Source organism: Corvus brachyrhynchos, unplaced genomic scaffold (assembly GCF_000691975.1).
Source record: "Corvus brachyrhynchos isolate BGI_N302 unplaced genomic scaffold, ASM69197v1 scaffold101, whole genome shotgun sequence".
In the NCBI taxonomy this organism is placed as follows: domain Eukaryota; kingdom Metazoa; phylum Chordata; class Aves; order Passeriformes; family Corvidae; genus Corvus; species Corvus brachyrhynchos.
The window spans coordinates 14,233,179-14,252,473 of record NW_008237239.1 but is presented as its reverse complement, the minus strand read 5'-3'; the positions used below and the strand labels follow the sequence as shown (position 1 = coordinate 14,252,473).

Here is a 19,295-nt window from a genome sequence, read left to right as displayed (position 1 = left end):
CCATAAGAAAACATTATATGGGGGAAATTCAAGTAACAAAAGAAGAGAGATAGGTGGTTTTTTGGTGGAATTCACCTCAGCTGTTAGTATGAGGCTGATGCTGACCTGTTTTCTCTCCAAGGACTATGCAGCAAACCCAGGGCAAGGAGGGCTGTACTTGGTGTACGCTATGGTGGCTGTAGAGGAGCAGTCAGGTGGCACCATGACCTGTCACCCCCCAGCTGACAAACTGCACAGTGGATATGGGTGCTGGGGCAGTTTGCTAAGAAGACTCATGTCTGTTTGCACAGATTTATTCACAGATTTTTAAAAATATAGTTCCCTTGTGTGAGTCAAGCTGTGAACCCCTGAGTTTTGGTTCCTCCCAGAGCAGTTTCACAAGAAACTTGTGCTTTCTTTCCCAGAGTGGACATTTTCCATCTAATTTTACAACCCAAAAGCCTCACTCCTGTGCATAATCAGATGTTCAGGCAGATAGCTCTCCATGAATAAAAACTCTTGGGATTTCAGCTCACAAGTTGAGCTTCCAGTTACACACTGAAAGCAGCCCTGGAAAACTCACTTCTACCCACTGAATTTGGATAAATACTCCTGGAATAGTCTCTTCTCTGTCTCGTGCTGCTCTCATCACCATCTTCATATTACTAAGGGCTAATTCTAAATCAAGTTACAAATACTTCCTAAGCACAAGAGCCCATTGCCATGTGCTGGAATCATCTGGGAGCTGCTCCTCTTCTTCCTTTGCAGTGGGGTGAGGTGAGGTGAGGTGAGGTGAGGTGAAGTGAGGCAGGAGGGCCCAGCGCCATCAGTTCCCTCCCTAGAAAGGTCAATGCAGAGTCTCAGGAACGTTGGCACCACCAGCAGCCTTGGGGGCTCCACTTTGTGCCGCAGTGGGGGCCTCTGAGACCATACAACATGCATGGATTGCTGTGTGTGTGTCTACAACAACTTTCATTGCAGGATCCCTCAAATATCCCCTGCAGACCTTACAGGGAGTGTCTTTTGCCATGTGAAGAGCCCCTTGGTCCCCTGAGAGAAGGAGCACATGTGGCAGCAGGGGTCCTGCCCCTCCTGCAATGCTGTGTGGCCCCGGGCAGGATGGTCCCCTTTGCGCAGCCAAGCACTGTGATGTGACACGGTGACGTGGGCTTTGCAGAGGTCAGACATCAGTCAGCAGCAGGGCTCTGGCATCCCCTCACAGCTCTGCTGTTTGTAATATTTATTATCTGCGCTGTGATAATGCTCAAAAATGGATGCTTCTTTCTGAATAAAAGGAGAGTCACTGCTCGTATCTCAGGGATAAAAGCCTGGCTGGCTGGAAATCAGTGCAGGGTGCTGAAAACAGGCAGAGCAGCTGAGCCAAGCACAGTGGTCCATGTCCCTGGAGAGCAGTGCTTTGGTTCTCCAGAGGAGAGGCTGCTGCTTTGGCACTGAGATGGACCTCCTCTTCCTTTTGCTGTTGCAAGCAGCGGTGGAAAAGCCACTCTCCAGCATGGACTGCCTAGGCAAGCCAAGCCCTGCAGAGCCCAGTCCTGGCTGACCGTGATGATAACCAGCCATATGCCTTCTGTTCACACCCTTACTATTGATTTGTCAGCTCTGCCCCCTCTACCAGCCCAACACCGCAAGTGCTCCTCCTTCCCTTGCATTTATTTGACCTTGTGGTCCTATTCTCTCTGTATTAACTGTGATACAGCAGCAGGAGGTTTCAGGAGGTTTTTCACAAGGTCTTCAGGAGGTTTTAGCATGAAGGCAGTGGAGTGATACAGGACAGCCTATGAGGAAAGATGCTTGAGAGGACTCACACCTCTGACCCAAGAGGAGAGGGAAACACATCAAATCCCATCTGAATTCACAGTGTAAAGGGACAGTGCAAAATGGCAATATTTTCGTTCTGTTGCCAAAATGTGAATTTTGCAAAATGTGAGGCTTGCTGTCTGAAAGGTGTTCAGTGTCCTTCAAGACACCATTTCAGTGTCAGAGCTCATCCCCCAGGACCATGTCCTCACTGGAACTGCGTGTCTATGCATGCACACTACCCCAGCACAAATCCAAAAATCCTTCCCTTTAACAAGTTTGCAGAGCCTCACAAAAACCTATGGGAATATCTGGTTTTGCATGCAAATATTTACCAAGAAAAAATAGATACTTTTCCAGAGCTTCCAGTACAAGGCTTCTTCTGCAGAGAAACTGCCAGCTGTACATGCGTGCTGGTTTGGCACTGGGACAGCACATTCCCTAGAGAGTGGAATGACACCACAAACTCCTTTTGCTCGTGAACCCCTTTCCACGAAGCAGGTGAGAGCATGCTGAACTCGCTCCTGCATTCTAGCTTGGCTGTTTTCTAAATGTCATTTGAAAGTCTCGCCCCCTCCTCCCTCCTCCCTCTCTCCCCAGTTTTATCCCTCTTGCAGGAGGCAGCCATCAGCGACAAAACCACAATGCAGGGCTTGGCTGGCTGCATGCATCCAGCAGCTGCTCTGTTCCAAGTTCTGGGCAAGCCACAGCTATCCAGATTCCCACTTGTCCTATGTCTTCTGCCTCAGTTGCAGTACAGCATCTTGAGCTAGAAGTACCACTAATTGACCAGCTTGGACGGGTTGCCAGCACTGCAGTACAGTCAGCCTGCTGTCCCCAGTTGTCTGTGCCTTTCCCCCCTTCACTACACTTCCAGCCCTTCCTGATCCAAAGCTTGTGACATCTTCCAAGTCCTCCTTGCATTCAAGACTCTAATTCGGCATGTGGTATGCTGTGCTTTTCCAGCAGGCTGCTTTTTGTCATTATCTCTCCACCCAAGTGAATGTTCAGGATGGGCATGTTCTTTCTTCAATTATTGCAGAGAACTAAAATGTAAGCAATAAATGCTAAAGCCAGATTTTTCTAATACAAAAAATCAAGCAAAATCTTTGTGTTCTCATATAATTATTCTGAAAGAGTTGCAAGCCTGGAAATAAAAATAAAATACTGTGTCTTAAAATATGAAGCAATGTTTTCTTTCAGGATAAGAATAAGGATGTGATTTAAGTTTGCTTTAGCCCATTTCTTCACTGTGTTGTGCTGACATGATTGTTCAAAGAAATTGTGCTTTTGGAAGGAAAAGGTTAAAGTTTGCTACTGATATTCATCAGGAGATGGATATTTAATCTTTAATCTCTTGTTCTAGGCCCCTACTTCGGATCAACTCATTATCCCGAATAAACGATGTGTCATTCCCATTATTTATGTTTCACTGCAGCCAAAGTATCTGGACCTCGTTTTGGTAAGCACCATTCATTTCGACCCATTCAGTATTAATCTCCCTTCTAACATCTTTCCTGTCCTATGTGCTGTCCCCTATTTGCTTTTATGTTTTCCGCAGAGTGTTTATAAAAGGATAATCTTTTACAAAGCAGACAGAATTTTTGTGTATAAACTGCTCTGTTTGAATGCCTCATTGATATACCATCTAAACTGAAGTGTTCAGCAAGATTAGTGCATCCACTGAGCCACTGAACTGGGTAAAAATATGGGAACTGCTCCTTTCTTTATAGCGAGAGAGGGTAGCTAATGATGCCATCTTCTTTTAAATAGGATACTTTTAGCAGATGGACTCTCAGAATATGAATACATTGCACAAATGAAAAATAATAAACAAAGGAGGTGGCTTATTGTGACAAACAGTAGGAGAAAAAGACACAAAATGTATATGTGTAAAGACCACGAGCCAGTTTCCATCTTAGTGAAACTGGTGTAAATGCAAAATAACTCAGTCAAGATGACGTGAATTAGTGGGGTTTTTTACATCATTGTCGCTCACGTCAGGAGCTGGTCTCTTTGCATCATAAATGCCGATGACTTCAGCTAGGATAGGGACTCACAATGCCTTGAAATGCAAATGATACATTTTTCTCTTCCACATGCTGATAAAAAATTTACAGTGAGAATATTTTGAGCACCATCCCCTCCTTTTTGCATGAAGTAAACAAATGAAGACTGCCTGGCACACAAAATGTACACTTATTTCGGCTGTCTCCTTTGCAGCATGTGCCTGGTGACATCGGGTGCCACCGACACACCCTCGGAGATGCCGACACTTTATGTTAGAAGAACACAGTATGCAAGTGAATCTGTGCCCATATTCCCACATTTAGACGGCAAAAATCCCAAACAGACATGTGGCAGTATCATTTGAATGGCATAGATTCTTAAATACATTTGTCACGTTGTACACTTGCCAGCTCTTCTTTGAAGATATAAACCACCAAAACACTCCACATTTTATCCATCATGACTCCGACAACATGTAGCACTGTTTAGCATGTTATTTTAGTTAAACTGCACCATTGTTGTCCATCTATTATGACATAAACTAGGATTGGTGCCCTTGCAGTAAAATTAAATGAAAATTGTAAGAAAGTGTTGGGAAAAAGAAAACATTGAGAAAGTCATGCCATTCATTTGGCAGTGAAGGAATGTGAGGAGAAATATTAGAGAAGCAGGAAGCACAAAAGGTGCCAGGCACCCCCAGTTCCAGCTTTAAAAGGGATCACTCATGTTTACAAGGGGCTGCATGGGGGGCACGGTTCTGTGCCACCTTTGGGTACTGAGTGTGGAGAGGGATGAGACCCCTCGGAATGGCTCCCCTTGTCATTTTTAATTCACCTCCCCCACTGATACGACCCAGACCTGACTTCTAGTAAGAAAACACTGTTCATGGCTATTTCGGGAGTCTGTCAACACCACTGCGGGGTTACTGAGAGCAGTTTGTGGGTTGGCGAGAGAGGTAAGCCAGCTTACACCCAACTTACTGAGTTGTCACTGCTCTTTGGAGATAGTCCATGTAATTTAGTACACAGAAGCAGTCTCAAGAAAATAATTGCCTATTCAGTCCTAAGAAGACTGGCAATAAGAAAATGAGTCTGTTGCTTTCTGGTTGCCATTAGCTGAGGTTAAACTCTTCCTGTCGTAGCACGGTGCCTGCTGGGTGGGTGGTCTCGACACAGGAGAGGAAAAACTGTATTTGGCACCAATTGGCCTACTTACTGGTGGGATTAGCATTGGACTGGTCTGGAGAGAGCTACTCTCAGTGCTAGGACCCATGCTCTCCCCTGTGTTCAGTGGTCAAATCTCTTGCAGAAACCAGTCCAGTTCCCACTGTGCTGCAGGGGGCCAGGCACACAACAGTGTGAAACAGAAGAGATTTAATGACACATGCTTGACTATTTCTGATGTTTTTCACCAGTGGAGCAATAAAATAGGGAATTTTTCCTTGGAAAGATGATCAGACATGACCTTCCTGGCCTAAAAATTTTAGTGACAGAGCAGTGCTTTTAAGTGTAATGTATTGCCTAGCAGTTTTGTGTGATTAGCCTGGAAATCCAACAGGAAAGAACATTCCTGCAGACATCAAAATCTTTGCAAAAGTGATACAGAGATGACTTGTTCCAAGAGTCCATGGTTCTGGAACGTGTCGGACTTGCTGTACATGTGCAGGTCAACTGCATGGTGCATTGCATCGCTCGGATGCAGGATGTGGCAGCCCTGTCACTTCCTAGTCATCATGTTGGCAGGTCTTATCCAGACAGATTTTTCCTAAGCACCAGATCAAGTCAGTGAAGTCTTAAAAGAACAATATTTGTAAAAATTGTAGTTGCAGCAGTGTGGGGAGCGATTTCTGGGTGATTTATTTGCACTTAATTAGCTTACTCTTGTCACTTACTCTGATTAATGGTGGGCCTGGGATGAACCCACCAGGTGTTTGGTAGACAAATTAGTGGTTTTAGATCTGTAGCAGAACAAGTGAGACAAAGGGAGGATGAGTGAGAGAGACCAGAGACAGACTGAGTGAGGTTCAGCTGTATCCCAATAGACCTACTTTCATAGACATAGGTAAAGAAAAGAGTCCGTGACTCAATAATTAAACCTCTAGTCTCTCATGCACTGAGTGTCCATGCAGATTAACAAACATGGGAAAAGCAGAACAGACTGCTAATAAGTTTGCAAATATAAGACATACACTTGAGAGATTATGTGATTCTGTCCTATAAAATATGATACAATATGATATGATTGATATGATATGATATGATGTCTTATGATTTGATGTGTCTCCTTTGCAGCAGATGTTGGGTGCACCTCCAAGACATGGGGCTTGTTGAAATAGTCTTTGCCATAATAAAGGTCTAACATCCAGCACCAAGACACTCTGGTGGTGCACCTGTATCATCCCTGCTGATTAAATGCCACGCTGTAAGGCAGGAGAATGCATGACCAAAGTGGGTGGGCTAAGCCCCTTTTTCCTATGGAGTCGAGGTCATGATTACATAAAGAAACAGGATGCTCACGTGGAGGCTGCGTGCCACCCTTCTTTTTGTGGTGTATGATTGTGGATAGCAGGAGACAGACCTGGCTGTCACTAATGGAGATTACTGAGAGTGCTGTTTGCTCCTAATCTGGGAATACACTCACATAAATGCTAAGCAATGCCTTCATTTGATCCTGACCTGCACTGGCATCCCTGCTGCCACTGCTGTGAGTTGTATTGACATGCAGCATGAGGCTGTTCCCATGTCACTCCACACATTCATTCTTAAACATGCAAAGGTGTAGGCAATACGAGGGGGAAAGGAAGAGAGAATGCTGAAGTGGCCGTGGATCGTTAAAGAACCAGGTTACCCCTTCTCTTCTGAGGCATTATATCAGTCAGAAGATAGTGTATTTTTGGGAGCTGGCTGTAGACACTGAAGCACTATATCTTGTTGGTCTAAGGGCATGGAGATCTAGGCACTAACATGATTAATGCCATGTCTCAACAAAAAGGATTTCCCACATTTATATCACTCAGAAATAGCCTTCAATAAATTCAATATGAGTACTTGGCAAATGAAGCAGCTATCAAATACCAATAAAAATATGTTTGTGATGCTTGCAATGTACATCTAAAGAACCAGAGAACATTAGTAATCTGGAAAGACTCTTCAGGTACCCATAAAAATTAGATGTTACAGAGACTCTGTTAAGGTAGAGAGGTTCAAACCTTAGCCTGATGTAAAAAATGCATGGTAAAATTTCTTTCTTTGGGTGAAAAATCAAGATTTCACACTAGCAGCATGGTTGAAGTGAGTACTGACCAACCAGGTGACTCTAGCATGCCTGGGATGCATTTGCTCTGTGAAGGACATATGGGAATCTTTTCCTTGTGGATTATTTGGGGTTTTGGCAGAGTGGCCAAGTCTCCCTGGCTCCAAGTACGCAGGGCAGCATGAGAGACACGGTATGTCTTGGGCAGAGAGGGGTACAGCCTTTCTTTGCATGCATGAAGTGGTGTAAGGTGGGGCTATGCATCCAGGGAAATCTCTTTAAGTAGGATTCCTTGCAGGGCACCATTTTTAGCTGCCAAGGCAGGGTGGCTCATTTGAGGGTCCAGTGGGTAATGAGTGCAATTCCTTTTAAGGTTCTCCAAGTGGAGAGTCTGCACTAACTTCTACATCAGGATTGCATTTTTCTCTAATGCCCTTTTCTCTAATGCCCCTCTTCCCCCCTCCAAGAAATGAAGCTCTTCTGGGTGTCCCTCTTGGGATAACCATCCCTGACCACTTCACTTTGAGAATAATTGGGAATGTTTCCTGCAGATGCTGTCTGAGCACACAGAAATGCCAGAGTGATAGACACAGCTTAAATCCCTAGACTGCCAGACAGATAAAGATGGTCTGTCCCAAAATCTGCCTATCCCTTGTATCACCATGTCAAAATGAAGCAGAAGCCTTTCACACATCATCACTTCTGTTAGCTTAAGTCCAGATCCTTGCATCCTTACTCATGGTTAGTAATGCGTTACTGCACAAGTCTCCAGGGCCCCTGCTGGAAGAAGAATATCTTTAAACCTACAACTGGAATCTAAGTATCAAAGCTGCAACAATTCCTTAGCTGTGTTCAAGGTAGCACTAATTAATTTATGAACCAAAAGAAAATGATGCTGTTTACCTAACTAGCTCTTCCTCTGGCTATTAGTAATTTGAGGGATCAGATAAGTACAAATAAATACACTTATAGCTCTTTTCATTGTCCTCACCAAAGAAGCCTGTTAGGACTGGAAGGCAGGTTTTAAATCCAGAACAGAGCGTTGTAATTGTGCTGCCTTGTGTGCATAGCCCAGGCCATTCATTTTGCACCCACCATTTCACTTCATGGTATCATTTCACTTATGGGGACATTTCTGCACATATGAATACATCCCTACGCAAAGTGTTTTGCCAAGTGAGATTTTTTGGTCCTCATTTGGAAAGCCCCAAAAGATCTGGCTTTCAGGTTTCTTCTGAGCTCAGAAAAAAAATCTGATGAAAGCTGAATCAGTTAACACCAAATTGGGTTGATAGGGGGATCCTTGTCTTCTCAGCTAACGGTATGAAACCAGATAAAGGGGCTGATCTGACAGCTGAATAGATTTCCAAAGAGGGGTCCTTTTCTCCCATGCCCAAATAATATGATAGAGATATGCAAGGGTATGTGTGTGCCTTTCAACAGCAGGCAGAGTCCGAGAGCTTACTTATCTCTGAACAGTTTCTCTGGTGTCTGAAGTAAAGAATGCAGAGTTTCTGAACAATCAGGGAGCAGATGCTTTTTCTGTTTCTCCTTGAGTGACCAACCACACCAGGAGAACTTATTGCCTCATTCTCGTTAGCGCTGTGCATTTTCATTAGGGACAGAAACACTGCAGCTCTCAGAAAATGTTCAACACCATGAAAGATTGAGCCTTTAAGTTTAACAGTGTAATCTTTGTAGTGCTTCCTCACAGTCTTCCACTGACTACCTCACTCTGAATTTATTCCCCAGTCACTGGAACATCCTGACGCACTATTGTTCCTCTGGACTTGTCATTGTCTTTATGAAAGTCTGTAGGGGAAAGAAATGGACAGTAAATCTCTTTGGTGCAAATTTTGGGTCCTTTGCACCAGCTGATGTGGAAAAAAGCCTCTGGTCCTTCTAAATGGATAGTTTGTATTTGAAGGACCGCATGACTCTACTCTTCGTTTACTTTTGCAATTTTTATGGCAAAGTTGTAATTATCTCTTTTTTTTTTTTTGTCAGTAGCTGCAAATATGGAAGGAGTTTTGGACTGTATGTCTCTCATGGTGATCTACTTTTTCACCTGGTTTTGCTTTCCCTTCTTCCACATGTCATTTTTGACAGATAAGGATTCTGCATGTTGCACATCACCTAACCAACCGTGGTGTCTCGATGTTTGGATGTGGAGGCTTTGAATCTTCAGAAATGGCTGAATTTCTTGAATACCTCAATCTTTTTAAAGGAATCAAGTATTCTATCATTCACCAAGGGAGAGGGAGGTGGAAGGCACTTGATTAGTAACGCGATCCAAAGTCATTTAGCTCTAAATTAGCAGTGGGAGCAACTGATAGCTACTTTCATGTGAAGGTTGGGCAGTGTGAAATAAGCTTGTGGTTTCCATCTGGTTTCTTGGGGAAAGCACCAGTACCACTGCATACAGTATCACTGTTTGCATTCCCTCACACAATTTTAACAAAAAGGCAGATGGTCTTCTTTCTGACCCAGCTCTTGGGAGTTAGTGAGAGTTCTGCCATCAGTTTCAGTGACTCTGGGTCAAGCCTAAGTAGACAAAGAGCTTGACCTTCCCAAGAGCCAGATAGATACCTCTAGGGTCGGGGACAATGTGTCCCACAAAACATTGCACTGCTTCTATCCGTATTCTGGGTAAGAATCTCAGTGGTTTTTAATCTGGCCCTGGAGTTCGTTTTCAAACGTGTCAATAGCTACTGCAAATTCATTTTCATTCACAGCTAACAAAGTTCTGTACAGCTGGAAAGACACACATAACAAAACAGTCCTTTCTCTTAGAGACACTTTTTAATGCCACTGACAGCAAAACCATTACAGAATTCCATGGACAAAAAGCCATGAAGGTAGAATAAGAAATGTAACCTTCTGACTTGTGAGTGGAACTACGTCATCTTTTAAATGTTGTCACTTCTGATGCTTTACTTTGAAACTAAAGGCAGTGTTTTAATACAGCTTGCGTAATTTTTCCCTGTTTTTTTATGCTGAGCCATTACAGCACTCTGCTGCGAGGGCCAACTGCTCTAGCCAAAATTGTTGACCTACACACTTTTTAAAGAGTACCTCATTTCTTCTACTCAGATTAATCAGGGGCTTTTCTCCACACAGAAAAGTTTTGCTATATTCCTGTGGTTTTTCAGAAATTAGCGTGGGTTACTACCACTGACAGTGTACAAGTTATTGTAGAATCATAGAATGGTTTGGATTTGAAGGGACCTTAAAGATCATTTAGTTCCAACTCTGCTGCCATGGGCAGGGATACCTTCCACTAGACCAGATTGCTCAGAGCCCCATCCAGCCTGGTTTTGAACACTTCCAGGGATGGGGCATCCATAACTTCTCTGGGCAATCTGTTCCAGTGCCTCGCCACCCTCACAGTAAAGAATTTCTTCCTAATCTCTAATCCAAACCTACCCTCCTTCACCTTAAGGCCATTCCCCCTTGTCCTATTACTACATGTGAAAAGTCCTTCTCCAGCTCTCTTGTAGCCCCCTTTAACTGCTGGAAGGTGTGATAAGGTCTCCCGAAAGCCTTCTCTTCTCCAGGCTGAACAGCCCCAGCTCTGTCAGCCTGTCTGCATAGCAGAGGTGCTCCAGCCCTCTGGCCATTGTTGTGGTCCTCCCATGGACTTGCTCCAGCAGGTCCATGTCCCTCCCATGCTGGAGACCCCAGAGCAGGATGCAGCACTCTGGGTGAGGTTTCACGAGAGCAGAGTAGAGGGGGAGAATCACCTTCCTCAACCTGCTGGCCACGCTGCTATTGAAGTAAATAGTTAATAACTACATATTTATAGTAAATAACTGATATGAGGCTGACACAACTAGCATTATTTGATCAACTGTATTACCAAATTAAATACAAGAGAGTTGGAACAATCTGGAATAACTGAAGTAGGTCAGTGACACCTAGAATTACATAGGTGACAAGTGGGAGCAGGTTCTCTCTTAGTGAGTGGCTTTGTGATTTTGAACAGGTCTGTAGCATATGTATATTGCATTGTTTATGGTGCAAATGAGACTGGTATGATGCTTTCCAGTGCCTAAGAGAGGAATTATTCCTAAAAGAAGCCTTGTCCCTGAAGGAAGAGCCCTGTTCCACAATGAATTTTACTTTCGTTGTGACATTTTGAAGGTACTACATGGTAATGACACATTGCTCCAGTAATTTTTGTACAATGTCTCTATGAGCTCTCTCCATCTGTCATGACAGCATTAGTCTTGGCATCTCTGATGAAAGAATCAAAATTAGAAGGGAGAACAAAAAGTCAATTTCTAATGGGTTCCAAACACCCATATCTTACAAGCGTGAATTAAATATTGCTCTCATCTTGCAGCCTTCCAGCCATATTACATGGATAAAAACCTCAAAACTATTTACAATTAAAAATCCTGTTAAAAGCTGAAATATATATAAAGTAAAATAATATTCAGCTGTTTAAACTAACCTGTTGATAGGCTGTCATCTGTCATTTGATTTGCACTTCATTTGAATTAATAAAAAGTAAACCATAAGCATCATGATTTACAGTAATATAAAAGCTATTACAAAGGACCTTCATCATAAGCTTCTTTGTCATAAAGCTATTGTATCTTACTTTCAATCACTAAACACTGTTAAAAACATTTCCTAATATGATACTGCCTGATGTAATATACAAATTCCTTTGCTTCAAAGACCAGCTATAGAAACAAACTAGAAGCTTCCTCTTGCATAAATACTTAAAAAAAAAAAAAATAGTATTTTCACAGTGTCCTTCACCTTTTCTTATGGCCACACACACTTATACAACCACATAGCTCAGGTTTCCCCACAGCCATTAAAAAACCTTTATGCCTCCTCCTTTATTTTAAATAACCCTTGGACAAACAACATCTAGTAACTCAAATACACCAATTTCTTTACTCCTATGAAAAGTGTCATGGACTTAATATTGATCTCAGTTTTGTATCTCCTGTTAAAAATTATTTCTCTTCCCAGATGTGCTGCTTTAAGCAGGAGCTGGTGGATACCTAACGCTACTTCCTTTGGGGTGTCCTCACCCCTGGTATGTGAGCAGTCCCCCTGGCTCTTGTCTATACTGTCTGGTCTTTCCAGTGCCACAGTTTCTCATAGGAGATGTGATACCCCTGCCTGGCCCTGGCAGCACTCCCCAGGTGCCCACAGACAGGAGTGCAAGGAGAGAACCTGGGAGCACTCAGGGACCCCAAGATCCCCAAGGCACACCAGGGCTGCTAACATATCTTTCAGTTTCACTCAGAAGACACATCTCTCAGTGTCTTCTTAGCTCTCTCTGACAAAGCTGTGCTCAGCGTGTGCTAGTCCTGGCAGGAAGACCTGGCCCACACAAATAAATTATCTTACCTCCCAGTGGGGTAAGAAACGCCTGGTGAGCTGCTTGCTGTGGGCTGGGTGAAATCAATGCCATTTGCTTATACCTGGGAACACAGGAAAAAGTTCATTTGAGAACAGTTATGTGTGAGCAAGAGGTTTGGAATAAATGTCCTCCTGACGTCCTCCCTGACTCAAATCATCCTATGGTCCTACCTACAGTGAATGGTCCTGTGGGTCAGTACAAGTTTGGCACAGACTGAAGAAAACTGTCCAAAGCCTTTAGGATGTGTCCGGCAATGAAAGCGTGTCTGCTCAGGGCTAGCACAATACCCTGTTCCAAGATCACATTGGTGGTCTTTTGCCTTCCAAAATTACCAGTGATTTGTTATCATTCACTGCTGGAGGACAGTGTGGTTTCTCTGAGAGGAACTCATGCCCACAGCCACTGAGACACAAAGGACCTAGTTTGGGCTTCTAGTAATTCAGCCATGTCCTTAGTGCACCAGGTAGGGGCTGAGCTACTGAAGTATCGTGGTATACTTCAGAATTATTTGTGTAGAATTATGTGGAATTGTAGTGTGATGGAAACTAAAAATGTGGCAGTGGACTGACACTGAGGAGCACTGTCTTGCCGGTGAAGGGTCGAGTTTGCTTCCCCTTGGTTTGGTCCTCTCCAAATCCCCTTGCTTCTTTCCTTGTCTGTCCTCACAAGTCACAGCACATCACGTCACAAAACTGATATAGCTGGGCATGCTACTTCAGGGTTTCAGCAGATCCTGTATTTGGAGTAGTTTGAAAAGTGTCTAGTGGCTGTGTCACATGATTTCTCTGTAGTGTGAGACCAGCCGGCAGAGAGCCGTGAGCTCACATGTTTGGATGGCTTAGTTTCTGCATACAGATAACGTGAATATCTGCTTGGCAGTGTTTTACAGCAACTGAACATTCCTGACGCTGCCTCTTTTCATCCTTCTGCTCCCGCTTCCTTAACAGCAGAATCAGCAGCTGTAACAACACATGGAGGACACTTGGCAGCTGCAAGACACAGATGCTGAGCTCTGTAATAAACTTCTCCTGTAGAAGAATCTGAGTGCTTTTGCTGGCTGCTTAAAAGTCCTTATTGCTGTCTGACTCACTAGCTCAACAAGCAGTTACAGCGTGCTGGTGGCTGTTGCTAATCACTGTTGGAGTTGTAAGGACCAACCTAATTGTCCTTCTTGATCCTTTAGGATGCTGCTATAGCCTGGTTTTAATAATTTGTAGGTGAATTGTGTGCTTTGAAGGTAGATATTGAAGAATAAGGTACTGTGCAATGTTTCAGTGGGCCATTTCTTTTTGTATCTAGAGATAGGCAATAGGCCTGGTTTTGATCACAAGTCACAATGTGCAAACCAGAAATAACTTCACTGTTGTTAAAGGGGTATAATCTGTTATAAAACAAATGTGAGTGAGGTCAGGGGCAAAGGAGAGCTTTACATGAAGTCTGCATTACCTGCTAAGGAAATGGTAAATCTTTAATATCTCAGAAAGTGGTGTGTTGGAATTGGCCTGTGATAAGGATGTGAGTAAGGACTCATGACAGCAGGTTAGTGTTAGGATGGGAGGTGGGCTGATTTCAGAAAAGCCTTGCAGAAGTGTGTTTTAAGGAGCCATTTGAATCTGCAGCGAACAGCCAACTTGGAAGGTTGTCCTGGAGTCTAAAGAACACTGGGAAAGAAACCAGAAACAGATGCTTGTGGACATAAAGGCAGAGAGAGGAAGCTTCTTGGGCAATAAGTCTGGTGTGTGGCCAAGATGGAAAGGAGGAGTGCTAGAAAGAGATAGCTGGAGATGCAAGCAAGAGGAGAGCTGTAAACATAAGGAGCCATAGGTTAATCTCGATGTATAACATGAGGGGACATGACAAAGGAACACGAGAGAAGAGTGGCATGATCAGTGATGGGGGAACGATGCTTTTGGTCAAAAGTTCCTTCCATCTCTTTCTGGGGAACACTGAAGTCATAACAGTAGCAAAGATATGGTACCAGTGGGAGTGGGACGGGAAGCACAGGCACAAGTAAGGGTGCAGGTTGGACAGAATGGACCTTGTATTCAGTGCCACAGGGCTGAAGGGACAGCTCTATGTGACAGGATTAGCAGGCAAACCAACATGGGCAACATTGTGATGCTACAGACTGCATGATCAAGAGGTAGATGAGGCCTTCTTCAGAAAACGGTAAGAAACTTGATGATTGCAAGCTCTGGTCCACATGGGAGACTTGACCACCCTGGTATCTGCTAGAGGGGCAGCACAGCAGGTTACAAGCAATCCAGGAGGTTCCTGAAGTACACTGCTGGCAACTTCCTGACACATGTAGTTTAAGAGCTGATGAGGGAAGGCACTTTGCTAAGCCTCAGACCTAAAACCAAGGAAAAACACATCGGATAGGTGAAGGCTGGAGCATAACTAGCTGCTTACATTTACATTAGACTGTAAAATGGTAGAGTTCAGGATCCAGAGGGAAAAGAACAACAGCAAAAAGCAAGATTAAAACCCTGGGCTTCAAGAAAGCACAATTTGGGCTGCTCAGAGGCTTGGTTCAAAAAATCCTGTGGGCTACAGCTCTCGAGACAAAAGGGGTCTAGAGGAGCTGATTTAAGGTCATCTGCTCAAAAAATTACCTGTCCTGACATGCAGGAAATCAAACAAAGTTTATGCAAGGTCTGTAAGTATGAACTGCTAAAAATCAAACATGGAAAGGAAGAATAAAAGAGGTGGAAGCAGGGACAGGTGGCCTGTGAGGAATAGAGAGACACTGTCCAAGAATGGAGTGTTGGGCTTAGGAAAGCCAAAACCAGAGCTGAATTTAGCAGGAGAGGTGAAAAGTAAAAAGAAAGGCTCCAGTTCTGGAGTCTCCAGTAAAAGGGAGAAATAAACATACTGGAACAAGTCTAGTGGACAAACGAGATGATGATTAAGGAACAGGAGTATCTATCTTGTAGCGGAGAAGCTGAGACAGCTGGAACTGTTTGGCCTGGAGAAGGTTAGGGGGGATCATGTTAATGTGTGTATCCCTGATGGTGGGGAATAGAGACGAGGGACACAGACACTTCTCAGTGTTGTCAAGTGACAAAAGAAAAAACAATAGGCACATGCTGAAATGCAAGAAACTCCATTCCAACATAAGAAAAAACTCTTGTTCATGTGAGGGTTTTGAAACACTGGCACAGGTTGCCCAGCAAAGTTTTGGAGTATCTGGCTTTGGACTTACTCAAAACCCAACTGGACACATTCCGGGGCAACATGCTCTAGCTGACCATGATTGGAGCAGGAGATGTGTGTCCAGGTCATTTCAAGAGGCCCCTTCCAACCCCAGCAATCCTCTGAATGTGCTGTATAGGAGCAAGCACATCAGGCAAGTGGGAGCTGATGGGAAATAGTTACCAAAGGGGACATCTCCATAGTATGTGGAAGAGGAGAGTGAAAAGGTTGGGTGGACAAGGGCACTGGCACAGAGTAGGTGGATGCTTCATCCCAGGCAGCACCAGTGTTACCCTGGCAAGACGCTACCACCTAATCTATGCCTGAGGAGAAGACTCCTGTTTCCACTTCAGTTAGTCCTGTTTCCTTCATGAGACTGACATTCACATAAATATTTTTTAACTAGAAGAGGACAGTCCTATTTCTAGTTTGCACAGGAGATGTTTTCCTGTGACCTTTTTTTGTGTCCTTGTACTCCAGCATTTCAAGACAAACAGCTGTCCCAAGTTTCAGCTGGAGGAGGAAAAGGAAGACACCATCAAGCACAAATGTTAGTAAGTCACTTTTCCTCTCATTGTCTGGTATATCTAGGATGATTTTTAACCTTAGAAACAGTTATCTCTCTGATGCCCTTACTCTTGGTATTATTAACTAATATTGGACATCAGCATTTAAAAATTCCTTCTTTAAGCATAAGCCTTTGTTTCTCTTGATATACAGTAGAAATTGATGCGCTTCTTTTGTGGCTGCTGGGTAAATGTTTTGGGAAATAGTTATCAACACTGAATTATATTTTATGTAACAATTGGTGTCCTGTAATTTGATAATATTCAAGGATTCTGGATCTAAATATAGTATATCAAAATTTAATTACAAAAAATCTCATATTCCTCCAAATAAACCACAGGTTAGGCACAAGAAAATAAAAACCTTTAAATATAGGACTTAAATACCTGTTTCAGCCGTGCTTCCATGCTGTTTGCTTGCTTGAAAACATGCGAACTATTTATTTTTAATTCGTATTATCTCATTATTGCAGGTTTCCTTTACAACATGGCTCATTTCAGGCGTTAAAAAAAGCCTAGTGATTTTATCTGAGTTTCAGATTTTCCAGTAGTGATCAGTCACACGTGTAGTGCTAGTTAGAACTGATGTAGCAAACTGGTTTTGTTTTGTCTTTCATCACAGTGGTCATCCAGAAGCCAAAATGTGTTATGACAATCGTCTCCGACATGCAAAGGTAAATGTGAAAAGGAGCCAAGCACTGTTGCAACTGAGGGATTCTGTTAAGAAGCTGAAGGTGACCACTGAGAACTTCTCCCTCCTGCTAACATAAAGAGTGACAGCTTTTCAATGCAAGGACTCCCAATCTTTTACTAAGTAGGCAAATACAGTCGGAGACACATTTTTCTCCATGTGAGTAGCCCCACTGAGGTATCAATGTGATCCACCAGCATCACAGGAACAGGATCAAAGGCTACAAAGGGAAGTTTGGAACTCCAGATGATTTGCTCATCAAAATCAGGTGTTGTGGATATCCTAGCTTTAATTGTTACTGTAATACATGCTTAGAGCCTTCTCCTATATCCCTGTTCTTTCTTCTGCTCAGGGGTAGTTGCGTCTAAGCAGGCCACGGCAGGATGCAGGGTTACACTCGCCCCCTGGATCAAGGAGTCCAGTCCAGCTGAGCACTCAGACTTCTCCTTTTCTGTAGAGACCAGAGTGCAGCCTGGGATTGTATCAAGACCTGAAGGAGTATTCTGGGTCCTTCAGCTTAGATGCAGCCTTACAATCTCCTCTATGAATGAAGTGTCTAGTTTGCATTGTATGAATAAAAAAGTGGTGAGTACTGCATGTGCAGGGAAAAATTAATTTAATCCTCCTACAGAGGGTTAAATTAATTGATTGTATTGAAGGTATAATGACATTTGGGGTGTCATCTTTATTGCCTGTGATCACACAGAGAAGTAAACTAATGAAAATGAAGGGTTATCATTTTTCAGACAGGAGAAGAATACCAGGAGGGCGAAAGAAACTGAACATGCGGCAGCACTAGTAAAGGAAAGCTACAAAGGAAGTCATGAAAGAGTCTGGTGGTGCATACAGAGAGACAGGGCTGAGGGAAGGGTGTTGGTGGATGAGCTACAATAATGAGGGGAAGCTGTTTGATCGCTTGCAGCTCCTGGGTCAGTAGCAGCTGCACCTGCATCACCCCTGGGCTCTGTGTGTGCTGGCCAAGGCAGTGGCTGAGAGTGTCTGCTGCTGGGCTGCCCTTCTCCTGTATATCACTGCATAAATCAAACATCTGGGCTCCAGAGAGACCTTATTAGTGCTAAACAACCTTGATTCAATTATGCTACAAGATGCACACAAGATGGTATCTTTTGTACACTCTTGCGCTGTGAAGGGCTTGTAGGAAGTATGGCACTGGGGAAGGGGGTGGAGAGCATGGAAACTCAATTATTCTCTCATTTCCACAGTTGATGTGTTGTAGTACATAAAGGGGTGGTGGCTGAAGAGTTTGTATAACCTAATGCCAGGGATAGCTTGAATGGTTTGTGTTTTGAAGATTCCTCACTGTCATTTGCTCCGCAAACTCTATATCTATATAGACAAAAATAAATTGAAACCTGACTTTCAGGCCTGGAGTTTGAAAGCCAACACTTGGCTATGTGGCCAGAGCTACTCAGTTGTGCCTCTGCAGCTTCTGCTGGTTTAAAACTCACTTTTCTTCCCTGATGGTACAGAATGGATGGGCAAAAACCTCAGCAGTAAGGCTTTTTCAAAGAGCCAGGGTGCGAAGTGCACTGCCCGGGCCAAATTCCACACCAGATAATTCCATTGAGGCGCTGGTTTCAACTGGGCATCGTTATCTGCACTTCCTGTCTCCTCCTGCAGTGCCGTGCTACTGAGCAGCTGCTGATTTCCTCCGGCCCAGGCCTGGCTGCATGTCATAGTGGGGCTGCGACGTCCCCTCCCAGCACTCTGCTTTGCTCACAGGAGTTACGTGGAAAAGGAACAAATTATGGAAAGTGCTTTGAATTCCTCTCTTGAAATTCACGTCTTCTAGTCCGATTATATTTCTCTGCTATGGAGAAAAGTAATATTTTAAAAACTTTCTTGTTGTTTCTGCAGATCTGCCATCCATTTCCATAGATACACAAGTGGTAATAAGGCAGCCAGAAGCTGTCAATTCCAGCCACTCACTGGCTGCCCAGTGAGCAGTGAAAAGCTGCTGAAGTCATTAGGATTTTGCACTTGAAAATAATACAATGGTTAGAACTTTTCTGGTACTTTTGAATCAGGAATCCCCAGGTCTGGTAAAGGAGCCACCACTATAAAATAATTAATTAGGTGTCATAACAGCTTGGTGAGTGTGTTCGGAGGATATGGAGGCTAAGGAATGCTAAGGAAATAAGTGACCCATTGAAGGCCATCCCAGGAGCTAGTGGTATGGGCAGAAAGACCCACCTGTTCTGACACCCTGAGCTCATCCCTGAGTATTGTAGGTGTAGATCACTTTATCTCACCAAATCAGGTTATGGAAATACACCCATCATAATTTTCTTAACAACAAAGCATTTTCCTCTTTTTTTTCTGCTGATAATCGAAGACATCTTTGATTTCTGAAGCAGCAAGAGCCATCAAAAAATAG

At 43.6% G+C, this 19,295-nt stretch overlaps 1 long non-coding RNA gene across 1 annotated transcript; it reads left to right on the top strand.

The window, feature by feature from the left end:
- The first annotated feature begins 3,168 nt into the window (after nucleotides 1-3,168).
- Nucleotides 3,169-18,179, top strand: LOC108445535. Its single transcript, XR_001860419.1, has 3 exons — nucleotides 3,169-3,259; nucleotides 16,121-16,190; nucleotides 16,829-18,179. It is a non-coding gene; the product is annotated as an uncharacterized LOC108445535 (long non-coding RNA).
- The last annotated feature ends 1,116 nt before the right edge of the window (nucleotides 18,180-19,295 follow it).